This window comes from Suricata suricatta, chromosome 5 (genome assembly GCF_006229205.1).
Source record: "Suricata suricatta isolate VVHF042 chromosome 5, meerkat_22Aug2017_6uvM2_HiC, whole genome shotgun sequence".
NCBI classification, from domain to species: Eukaryota; Metazoa; Chordata; class Mammalia; order Carnivora; family Herpestidae; genus Suricata; species Suricata suricatta.
In genome coordinates this window covers 7,663,016-7,675,050 of record NC_043704.1, presented here as the reverse complement: position 1 = coordinate 7,675,050, position 12,035 = coordinate 7,663,016, and the positions used below count along the sequence as shown (strand labels likewise).

General features: G+C 49.1%; 2 long non-coding RNA genes across 3 annotated transcripts; both read left to right on the top strand.

Annotated features, from left to right (window-relative positions):
• The first annotated feature begins 2,222 nt into the window (after positions 1-2,222).
• Positions 2,223-4,702, top strand: LOC115291474. The gene is made up of 3 exons (XR_003908468.1): positions 2,223-2,534; positions 3,474-3,609; positions 4,560-4,702. It is a non-coding gene; the product is annotated as an uncharacterized LOC115291474 (long non-coding RNA).
• Positions 4,703-6,968: 2,266 nt separating this feature from the next.
• Positions 6,969-11,278, top strand: LOC115291470. 2 transcript variants are annotated; one of them, XR_003908464.1, is made up of 5 exons: positions 6,969-7,031; positions 8,329-8,510; positions 9,262-9,526; positions 10,531-10,613; positions 10,890-11,278. It is a non-coding gene; the product is annotated as an uncharacterized LOC115291470 (long non-coding RNA). The 2 variants fall into 2 exon arrangements; XR_003908463.1 differs by lacking the exon at positions 6,969-7,031 and having other exon boundaries at positions 7,846-8,510.
• Positions 11,279-12,035: the final 757 nt, after the last annotated feature.

Below are 12,035 nucleotides of genomic sequence, written 5' to 3'. Positions count from 1 at the left end.
ACTGAGTTCCCGAGTGGTTCAGGCATTGAACACATTCTTGCAATCAGAAGCTTTGTACTCCAAGGCCATGAAAACCATAGTAGTTGTTGAGTGTCCCTCTCTCTACAAGACAATGGATGCCTCCATTGCCAGGGCAGGCATGCATGGGAGAAGCAAAGCCACCAGGGTTTCGGGGCATGATCCTGTTCACAGCTCCATGGAGGCAGGACTGGGGTCCAGTCTTGCTCACTCTTGGTCTTCAGCACCTGGCCCTCAAAAATGCTCCGTAGATGGTGGTTTCATGAATGAAGTGAAGAGAACAGCTCTAGGTCTCCCTGAAGACAAATTTTACAGGCAGCTGGGAACAGTGAAGAGTAGCAAACTTCATAGTCTGGCTTCAGAGTTCACCCTGGGTGTTTCCTTTAGCCCTTAATTTGCCTCCAGGTAGATTATTTCTCAGAACAGATCCTGTTTTTACCTAAATCATAATATTGACATTTTTGGTCAAAACACCAGTGAGCTGTGCATCTTCTCTTGATTGTGTTTCATGGAGGACACTAGTCCTGGGGACCCACATCATGGTTCATCAATCTGGGGTGTGGGTGGTCATGAAAAGACAGCTTCCTAAGCCCACTGAACCACGCTGCCTGCATGTTTCCAGGCTCCTCACATGAATCCAGCAGACACTAGCACTTGACAACCTTGACTTCATCAAGCAGTGTAGCCATTCACCCAATGGGGGCTCCCTCTGTGGTACCCAGGACACAGCCACCTTTCCCGGGGCCTCCCTGCCACTCCTTTGATCTCTTTTAGTAATAGAAGCCCCCAGCTACCAACAAATCCTCTGCCCCCAAAACAAAGAAACCAGGAAAAAGGACACAGAGAAGACCATGTACGTAATAGATGACGATTTTCTTGCAACAAAAACCTCCAAAAACACCTCTCATTTATGTCTAGGGTGAGCAGAGCTGACCCCACAGTCTCTGTCACAGTGAGTAGGCAGGTTTACAACACTCTATAAATAAATTGGAGCAGTGGTATGATGTAATCATCTTCCCAAAACTGCACCTCATAGTCCAGAGGCTGACCTTCATCAAGGCCATCACCGCAGCAACACCCATCCACCCATGGGCAGCGGGCAGTGGGCTCAGATAATCCCTCACCAACCTTTGCAAGCAGCTCTTTATTCTGTTTTGTGTGTCCCTGTGGACCATATTCCTCCAGCTAATTGTGACAGTGTGTCCTTAACCTTGGAAATTAGCCATTATAAAAACAAATGTTTTACCTCCCGAAAGAAGCCTTCTTAAGCTACAGGAGAACTCATTCCTTCAACGTCCCACCACCATTCCACCTTCCCAGCAAACTGGACAGACATTTGCAGATCCCTAAACTACTGAAGGCATGCAGGAAGGATAGGGAGACAGTTAAAGAAGAATCTAGAATCAGAGACCAAAGCCATTCCCACTGGTTCCTGATGAGCTAAGCAAAGCTTCTCTGCAAATGTGTAAACACAAGGAGACCTATGTCTCTTCCTGCTGGATTAGATAAGCCGCTCCCAGGGTCAGCTCTGGACCCAGCACAGGGGGCTATATGAGTGCAAGACATGGCCGGGAAAGGGTATGAATGCTTAGGTCAAGAGCACCGAGTGCACCTCTGCCTGTTGTCCATGTGTCTGGGTGACAGAAAGAGCCCCGTGCTTGGAGGACACCCTGCTTGATGCATTTGGCCCCCATGGGGCTGCAGAAAGTACTTCCTTCTTCCCCAACCAGGAAGGCTGTGGTTGTGGATTTGGCAAGGAGATCCCAGAGGACCAGCTGATCCAGGGCTGGGGGGACCATGTAGGTTCTGGACTCCTGCCTCACCAGTCTTTGCCTCTACTGCAGGGCACCTGTTAACATTTTGTCACATCCCTGTTTTCATTTCTAACTCTCTTTCCTTGGAGTCTTCCTTCCCGGGGCTTCATAGGCTGGGAGGGGATGTTCACAGGGAGGAACAAGAGAGACTCAGGCATTCAACACATCTTTAATGCCCAGGTTAGAGGAACAGAGACATACAGTGTCGAAATGTCCAGCCATACCCCATTTCCAGGAAGATGATGCAAGTTGACCAAGAGGTATTCAAGCTGCCCTTTCGTAAATGAGTCAGGAAGATGGCAGGAAAGATATCCCCAGATAACCCAAGTCCCAACCTTTTACAGGAGCAGTGGGAACCCAGCCAGACCCTCCTCTAAGATATGACCACTCCCTTTGCTATTTGGCTTGTATGCACCGTAAATCCAAAAGCAGCAGTTTCTCAGTGACAAGGCCATCCAGAGCTCAAAGAGAACCTGGCCCAAAGAACGTGAGCAAAGTGCCCATAGTCAGCCCCAACCCACAGTGGCCTTGGACTCTGCACTCATCTCTCACACCCCTGGGACAGCATCTCCAAGCCAGGCACCTGCAGCCCTTCACTTCTGTGATTCGTGTGCTCACCCTTGGGTGGGTTCTGGGCCTTGACCATAGGCTTCCAGATTCTCCAATGGTTTTCAGTTCTTCTCTGGACCAAGATGCACAAAGGTAATTACTATGGCTTGCCTACAGCTGAACCTGCCCCACTTACAAAGGACATAGCCCTGCCCCAGCTGAAAGCGCTGAGCTCCCTGTGGCCAAACTGACTGCAGGATCTCCTTCCAAGGGTATCGCCGCTGTAAACCCAGACCACCGGCACCCACCTCAGGCTCTCCTCATCCCAGTGCCCCCTCCCCACGAACAAGCCCTGTTCAAGCTATCGTGGCTGAAGTGTGAACTGTCTGCCTTGGTTTCTTATTTATTTTCACTAATGCCACCATAAAAAACAGACCAGTTTTCAAGAAATCCCCCAAATGCAAGAATGAAATGGGGGGTCCCATAGCTGGTAGGTCCTCTTTCTCCAATCTTGAACTCAGTTAGGCTCAATCGAGTGGAATGCACCCAAGAATGAGGAGTTTCGGTTTATTTTATGTCTAGTTCAAGGACTGCATGGCAATCTCTGGATGTTCATGGAGAAAGCCCAGTCTACCTCTTGCCTTAGTCGGTGCAGTGGAGAGATAATCTACTCATGTGTTTCTGAGTGAGGAGTTCTCTGCCCCGAGGTTGTATCTCCACAGTGGCCCAAGAGGACTCATGGTGCATCCACTCTCCGACATCTCCCAGAACATAGTTGAATTACTGAAATCTCTCTTCCACTTGTCTGCCTCACATGTGCTTCCTTCTCCACCATGTTATTTGTTGGAAAAATGTCCAGTTAGCTGAGGATTCTGTTTGTAATGCCACTAATATAGGTATTATAACTGAATAAAAATAAACATCATTCTAGAGCAGTACTGCCCAAAAAACTTTCTGTGTTGATGGAAAGTTTTCAGTATTTTGTTGTCCAATATGGCAGCCACTCACCATCACTGTGAATGGCTATCATATGGAGGTGAGGGTGGAGGAACAAGATTTTAAGTTCTATTCAATTATTTTACATTTAAATAGACACATGTAATCGAGCGACTGGTGTCCTGGATGATGCAGGAGAGCCATGAGGGACAACCCAATGGACAAGACACCTGGACCGAGGCTATCTGGATTCAAGTCTTTAACTCCAGCACTGATTTGTGGAGTCAAGCAGGTAAGTTTACCCTCTCTGCCCCTCAATGTGCTCATCTGTGAAGTGGGAATCCAACAGCCCTAACTCACAGTGTGGTTGTGAAGACTTAGTGAGACACCCAGGAAGGAGCCCCAGTGTAGGGACCAGCAGGAGGGTGTAGGTGCTCCCAATCAAGCCCTGCTGGGTGCTTCTCCTGCAGCCAGCCTCAGCGGCTAGACTAGGGGAGCTTCTCCCTCTCCTGCTCTCCATACCCATCACTCCAAGACTCAACCTGACTCAGTGTTTCAGTGGGTTTAGTTGTGTCCACAAAAGACTACACAAGAGACAGAGAGTGGGGTGAGGCCAAAAGATAGGGACAACCTGGAACCCTCTGGAGCTGGGAGATGCAGGAAGGATCCTCCTGGGAGCTTATAGAGGGAGCACGGCCTTGCCTAAACATCAATCCAGACCCCTGGAAATGTAGGAGAATCAATTTCTGCTGGTTTAGGTGCTTCTGTATGGGCACCCCAAGACACGCTTACAGGTGCCAACAGTTGGCCATGATGGAAACAAGACTTCTTTATTCAGTGTCTTGCTTCCTTGGAAAAATGATGTAGAATGGAGTGGACCCATCATATGAGCTCAAGCCCATATATAAGAAACCAATTTGGCTTGGCTTGACACCTTTAGGGGGTTAAATTTCTAGCCTCATCATGAGGACGAAGCTCTACTAGGATTGCTTAGGGAAGGTGAGACAGGGCTCAGAAAGAGCAGGGTGCCAAGGGCCACAGAGCCACCAGGCCAAGCACCATGAGCTCACAGGATGGCTGGGGCAGGGCAGCACCAACCTGAGTCTCGAGCCACCACCCCTGGGGCATAACACATGGGAGTCCCCCTGGGTTAGAAGTTCGGCAGCCTGTGAACTTGGATGGGAAAGAAGTCCATCTTTACCTTCATTACTCTGACAAAACACTAGCATTTCCTTTTATTAGGAGTGCAGGCAACAGAGCACGCAGCATTCACCATACCTGTGATTGTCAAAGTCACGGATATCTCCACGTCACATTGCAGTTTCTGCAAGTATCTCAAATACCTTTCATGCTTTTCTCTATTTTGGAATTATGGTCGTTATTAGAAAGGCTGTTCAATCTTCTTTTTAATAATGCATTAGTACAGACGCGCGTGGGTTACCATGTCACAGTTCTGGGCTTGGGTGGTATTTTGATACCTTTGTTTCGGTATAATGGCTTTCTTTGTAATTCTGTGTAAATTATTTCATGCACTTTAAGTCCTTATCCGAAGGAGGGTCCGCAGGCTTCACAAGGCTGTCAAAGGGATCCTCGGCACAGTGCAGGTTAGGAACTGATTCTCCCATTAGCAACCTACATAAGTCCTGTTATGTCTATTTCAGGACAAGTTTCAGGCAGCTAGAACTTTTTAAAGAGGCACTGTCACATGAAGGAGAGAGGTGACTGTCCCCGGGCACCCCCCAGAAGCACACGGACTTGTTTCCATCTTTACAGAACAATGCAATTGATAAATAGCCAATAATCTCCACCAAATTGGCACTGGTCCACTGCTCAAAGGGAACAGGCATGTTCGTCTTGGTAAATTGTTTTACTATGACGTTGTCTTATTTCCAGGAATCAGATGGTAAAAATGATATATTTCTGCGGTTTGGCATTTGGAGCTTTGCTCTGGCTGTGCTGGTTTCTGCCAACATCTGCAAATGATTATGTGCTTAAAAAAAATCAACCGCCACCGCAGGCTACACCCACGGTCCCTGACTGGGCTTGGCCTCCTGCAGGGCACTGGGCAAGCTGTGGGACCAGGAGGCAACTGGGCCAGGAACCCAAGGTTTCCTAGTCAACCCTTAAAGACATCTGTCAATGGAGCTGGGTACACCATTGTGTGTGACAGTCCCCTGGCTCAGAGGTCTGCATTCTCACTGTCCTTTCCTCATCTGTTTGAGGAAAGAAAAAACAAAGCTAGGACAGCCCCCAAATAAAAACTATTCATCAGGTGCGTGGCAATATCAAGAGACATTCACTTTCTAGACCTACCAGTTCCTATTGGTTCTGTGGATTCTCTTCAGTTTCTCATGGTTTCTCATGGTGTCTGGACCCATTAACTTTTTTAGAACCAGGCCATCAGAACAAGTGAACACGATATCAGGCGCTTGCCAGGCTCTGCCGATCATAGAAGACCGTTCGAGCCCAGCACCCAGACACTCGGCAGCACTGAGCCTCGCCCGGGCCTCTGTCCCTTGCTGGTCTGAGCCGGCTGGCTCTCGTGACAGCCTGGGAACAGCAGCACAGATGTCTGTGTGGGAAGCAGCCGCACCAGACATCTGTCCTGTGGTGGGAAGTGTGTGTGTTCGGAGTCGGTGCTGGGGTTCCCTGGGGGGCAGGGCAGGCAATTAGTGGCTAGGGTCACCAGGAATCTAATTACAGGGGAAATGGGGTAAAGCCTGTGTGATAAGCAGGGCCCCGGCTCTGGGTGGCTCTGTTATTTCTTCCTCCGTTAATTTACCCCATAACTCACGTGAATGTCATACAGTTATTTAAAGAGCCTAGGCAGACTCATGTCACGTGTAACTGGACAAAAAAGTGTTGTCTGCATGTCCGTGTGTGTGGAAGGGAAGCGGGAGGAACAGCCATGAGTGTGGAGGGAAATCGAGAACTCTGGAAGGAAACTACAAAGAGTTTGGGTGAAATCACTACACACCCAAATACTAAATACTCCAATGGATTATAGAGACAGTGAGAGTGGAAGGCAAAGGAATGATTCAAGGAAGACTTCCCGGAAGAGGTGAGCTCTTAAAAGAGATGATGTGCTTTGCGGGGGAAAGGGCAGTATAGAACAAAAAGAAAGCACACCAAAGCCAAGGAAAAAGTAGGAGCAGAATCAAAGGGACAAGAATCCAAACCACATGGCTGAAACTTCAAGACGAGGAAGCTGACTCAAAGAAAGGGTCTCTCTCAGAGATGGCACCTGATCGAGGAAAGGCTGGGGAAGGTAGAGGATGTCCAATTCCAGCTGATAACAGACACCCAACCCTGGTCTGTAACCCATGTCAAAGCAGCTGAGCATTCCACTGATGTCACCCAGAATCCCAGACACCAAATGTACAGACACCTGACTCACTGGTGCACCTAAGCCTGGTCACACCTGGGTTTTGTACATAGTAGAAAATGAATAGACAACGGTTGTCTAACCTAAGAACTTTGACCTCAAATTCACCACCTCTGTTGCTGGCAGATGTGCTGATTGAAACAGAGCCCGTTGATTATCCACAGGAAAGGTAGGGCATTACCCTAAACAACAGATAACAAAACTGGAGTTTTTCATTTGTATGCATATTAGATCTCATTGCAATTACTCTGTGTTTTCAGAACGTACACAATGGATGGAGTTGAAGCGTGAAATGCAGCATGTGTCACGGCCACCCGAGCAGGAGGCGTGTATGTAAAAGCCACATTGCCCAAGAGGGTGGAGAAGTCCTCATACCTAGATATTAGATGGACAATGGCAGCTTGAGTCCCCTGATCTAGTTACTTTGCTGACAACATCTGAAGCAATTATTTTAATTTGAGACTTCACAATGACAATCAAAAGATTACCCGAGTATGACCCCAGCAGAGAAGGCATTATACAGAGTGCCGTAAATAGATAATGATGTCACGTAGGTTTATCCACACACAAACAAGTTAGGAATATCTGACAATGTATTTCTGATGTTGCCAAGCCTGTGGTGGGCATGAGAAGTAGCTCCCCACTGGGTCTGGCCAGATCGTCTCCTAATTTTTGGTCTGGATTCACTAATCCTGGTAGACCTTCCCTCTACACCCTGCTTTGGGGTATTTCACTTGCTTGAGTGTAGGAATAGCCTTTTCCTCCAATTCAGGACTCGGGATTAACGCAGAGGATGCTCTGTCTTCTCATCTGCAATCAAGTGAAGGTCACGTTGTCATTTCCCTGGGCTGCTAGAATAAAGCCCCACAAATCGGGGGGCTTAACCAACAGAAATATACTGCCTCATGGTTCAAAAGCGAGGTGCAGAAGGGTTGGCTCCTTCCAAGGGCTATGAGGGAGAGTCTGTTCCCTGCCTCTCTGTTAGCATCTGCCGTTGCTAGCAGTGCCTGGCAGTCCTTGGTGTGTAGACACATCAGTTTCATCTCTGTCTCCGCCATCATGGCCATCTCCCTGTGTCTGCATCTCTTCTATTCCTTGAGGATTGGATTAGGATCCACCCTAATCCAGCATGACCTCATCTTAACTAATCAGATCCACAAAGACCCCGTTTCTACATAAGGACATGTTCTGATGGTTAAGATGTCAAACATAGCGATACCTCAGTCTACCGGACACCATGTAACCCAGAGCAGTCACTTAGATGGACAGACCTCACTTGCCGCATACACAGACCCACTTTCTGTGGTTACTAATGAATGTGCTGTTCTGTCAGAGGCTGAAAATTAAGGAGAGTTCCTCTCTGGAAAGGTGGCCTACCCACAAGCTAGACCACAGCTGTTTGTTGCTAGACCATTGCCACCTTTCACGGCATATGGTCCTGTGACAGTAGGCTGCCTTCTGTGTTCTCACGCACACCCATATATAGACACTAGGGCTTTGGCAGGAAGAGAATGACGTCGAGGTTGAGTGTGTTTGAAAGAGCGTGGCCACATGTAACTGATAACAACACAGGACTCCCGGTTAAATTTCAATTTCAGATAAACAGTGAGCAATTTTTCAATATAGGCATGTTCCAAATGATATCTGGAGCATATTTCTACATTAAAAGTGATGACGTTCATGCGTAATCGGGTCTCTCAGATTTTGACCCCGTGGTGGAAAAGCCCTTGATATGAGCTCTGGGATCATCTGCAACCCCATCCTCTACTTTAAGTGGCTCTGACGACTCTCTCCGAAGACTCACCAAGGTAACCCTCCTCCTCGTTCTTATCCAAATCTGATGGGAACAATGTTCTCGGTCTGGGGTCCTTCCTCCTCTTCTGTCCTGTATGATGGATGCAGCTGGGGATGGTTTCAGGGCGCCCCCACGACACCCCCCAAAGTCAGTAGCTGGCAAACCTGTGCCTTTGCCCTGGGCCCGTGGAGAACCCTCTTGGCTTCTCACTCCCATCTACCCCTCCCTCCCTCTTCACCTCTGTGGACACATTTGGGAGCCAGATGTCAACCCACCCGAGTGGCACTTGGGAGACTTTAAGATCCAGTTGTGACCATGCCAGGCTTTGGAGTGTTCTAATCCTTTACACAAATGTCCTCTGCCTCACTTTTGCTTAATCTTGTTTTTTAAATTTGAGAGAGAGAGAGAAGACATGCACATGAGTGCATGGGGAAAGACAGAGGGAGAGAAAGAGAGAATCCCAAGCAGGCTTCACACTCAGCACAGAGCTCCACATGGGACTCGATCCCACAACCCTGGGATCATGACCTAAGCCAAAATCAAGAGTCAGACGCTCAACCCATTGAGCCCCCCAGGAGTCCCTTTTGCTCCATCTTCAAAATGAGAATAGAAATGTCCCCTTAAACTAAGGTGTTGGTTTTTTTTTTTTTAACGATGACAAAGCATATAATTTCCTAAAACCGCAGACCTAAAATCTGATTGCCAGTTTCCAAGGTAGTTTTGCATCTATTCCTGACATTCCTGTCCATCTGTCCCTTCTGTAGACCACGCCCATGTGCCGCTCCAGAGAGGCCCCTCTCAGCTCAGGAAACCAACCACTGACTGACCCATCCTGGGAAGGCGCCACCCCCCTCCCTGCTGGACTGGCAGCAACCATCCTGTTTACCCCGATCACCCCTGGCTACCGGTCTGACGACTCTCCCTTTCCTGTCCTCGTCACGGGAAGTTAGGCATCGGTTCTGACTTCTTACAGAATGTCTCAAAGCACAGGGAAGATTGTAGGCGCCCAAGACCACCATGCAGACACAGGTACAGTCTAGGAGTCAGGGCTGTGCCCCAGGGGAAGGGGCAGCTAGTAGGGGTCGGGTGGGCATTTACAGGTCAGTAAAATGAGACAGGTAGGCATCAATACCCACTGTCCACCAGGTAAGGGACTTTGTCTTGCCAGCAGTGGGATGGATGTCTCTGGATACGGGAAAGCTGCATCTTCTTGTTGGTCACCTGGAGCCATGCTGAGCTGGAAATGGCGTCCAGGGCTCCAACCCCAGCAGAATGGGGGACAGCCTGTCTGAGCCTTTTACTCTGACCCTTGACACCTTCTCTAGCCATGACTCCCCTCTCGGGATAAATGGTTCTGTGTTAAGAAAGGAAAGTAAGTAGGGCACCTGGGTGGCTCAGTCGGTTAAACGTCCAACATCGGCTCAGGTCATGATCTCGAAGTTTGTAAGTTCGAGCCCCGCATCGGGCTCTGTGCTGACAGCACAGAGCCTGGAGCCTGCTTCGAATTCTGTGTCTCCCTCTCTCTCTGCCCCTCCCTCACTTGCAGTGTTTCTCTCTCTCTCTCAAAAATAAATAAACATGAAAAAATTAAATTTAAAAAAGTGAATAAAGTGATCAGTGTGGGTGAACATCTTTGTCCTCCACTGGGAAATCATCTCAGCATCTCTCCCGTGAGCCTCCCAGATGAGGCTTGGAACGCCAGAGTAGCTGGGTGCGTCTAACAGACGTGGTGGCCACTGGGGTCTGAACACCTGGCTGCTGTCAGGCTGCTATTGTCCTGAAAGCAAAACCTCCAGGAAAACAAATTAGAGTCTGCAGGTGATTTGTTTGCTTGCACCAGGATCCCACGCCCCTTTTTGCGTCCTGCTCCAAAAAAATCCCACCCTCAGAGGGAGTGAGTGGTCGGGCAGGGTGTGGGAGGGTCGATCATCCAGTCCAGGCTAGGGCAGCTAGCCCTGACTGCGGAGTGTCTCTATGGAGCAGAAATGCACTGAGAAAATCACCGGGTCACCCGCCCTCCTTGCATGTTGTAGAGTCACCGCACGGGGCTGCATCTACAAGGTCTTTCCCTTTCCTGGTTCATCTGGGAGAGATCCAGAGTGCTGGCAAGAGCCTTGTGAGTAAAAGACATGCTTCCAACATAAGAGTCTGGCAGGGGTGGGGGAGTGGGGGCATGTGTGTGCGTGTCTAACATGTTCAGAGTTCATCAAAGGCTATGAGAATTGAGCGTGGCTTTGAGTTTCTCTACTGCAGAGCGTGCACACTTGAAGGGGGCGTTGACTGGTCAGAACGCCGAACCAGAAGCCTGGGATGCTGCCCATCCAAACCCGAACCAACTCGGACGCGGGGCTGGTGCAGAGCGTTTCATTTCTCTGCTTGTTTTTTCTTACAGCTACAAAAAGGTAGACGTAGAAGGAAAAAGACCATGAGACCAAAAAGGCTGTGTTACCTGAACAACAGGGTTGTTGGAAAGGACCAGGGTCAGCGTGATGCTTTGAAGATTAATGGGCCCATATAACCGTGGATTGGTGTGAGCTTTCTCCGGGGACATTACACAGAGCTCAGAGGACTTGCATGCGAAATGCAGCACGGAGCCCGCGGCTCTCGTTACGGGCGCCAGAGGCCTCTTTATCACATTCCATTGAAGCCATTGCAGGAGGGGCCATGAGGAGCCATTCCAATGCTCTTGCTTTGAGACCAAAAAGTGGGGGCGCCCACGTGGCTCAGTCGGTTAAGCATCTGACTTCAACTCAGGTCATGATCTCACTGTCTGTGAGTTTGAGTCCCTCATCGGGCTCTATGCTGACTGCTCAGAGCCTGGAGCCTGCTTCAGATTCTGGGTCTCCTTCTCTCTCTGACCCTCTCCCACTCATACTTTGTCTCTCAAAAACATAGAAATATTAAAAAAAAAAGGGAAAAAGTGAGACTGAGAGTTGATATGTTCTTTGGAAACAATCATTGAATGGGAAGCACAGACAGCAAGGGGAAGTGCTGGTGACAGTCCCTGACAATGGGGACATCCAATGGGCCCCCGCCTGGGAACTCTGGGGAGTTCTGTGGGCAGACCCAGGTGACAAAGCACCTTGGGTTCACCGTCATCTGCCACGTGCTTCTTCTCTCTCTGCCTGACAGAGGACAGGTCCCAGGATGCTCAGTTACACCAGCCTTTCGAGCGGACGCTAACTCAGAACCCAAGAGCCAGGAAACCCCACCTCCCCACAAAGACAGGGTGCTTCTGGTGGGACCACACCTTACACCTGCTGGCAGCGAAGGGGGTCCGGCCGGCCTTGAAATGCTCTCAGGGAAAGAAAAATTACACTGAATCAACAGGACTTTACATGAAGCCCCAGGTTTTTTTTCATTTAATTTTAATTTATTTTTGAGAGACAGAGTGTGAACAGGGGAGGGTCAGAGAGAGAGACACACAGAATCTGAAGCAGGATCCAGGCTCTGAGCTGTCAGCACAGAGCCCGACACGCGGCTTGAACCCACAAACTGTGAGATCATGACCTGAGCAGAAGCCAGACGCTTAACCGAC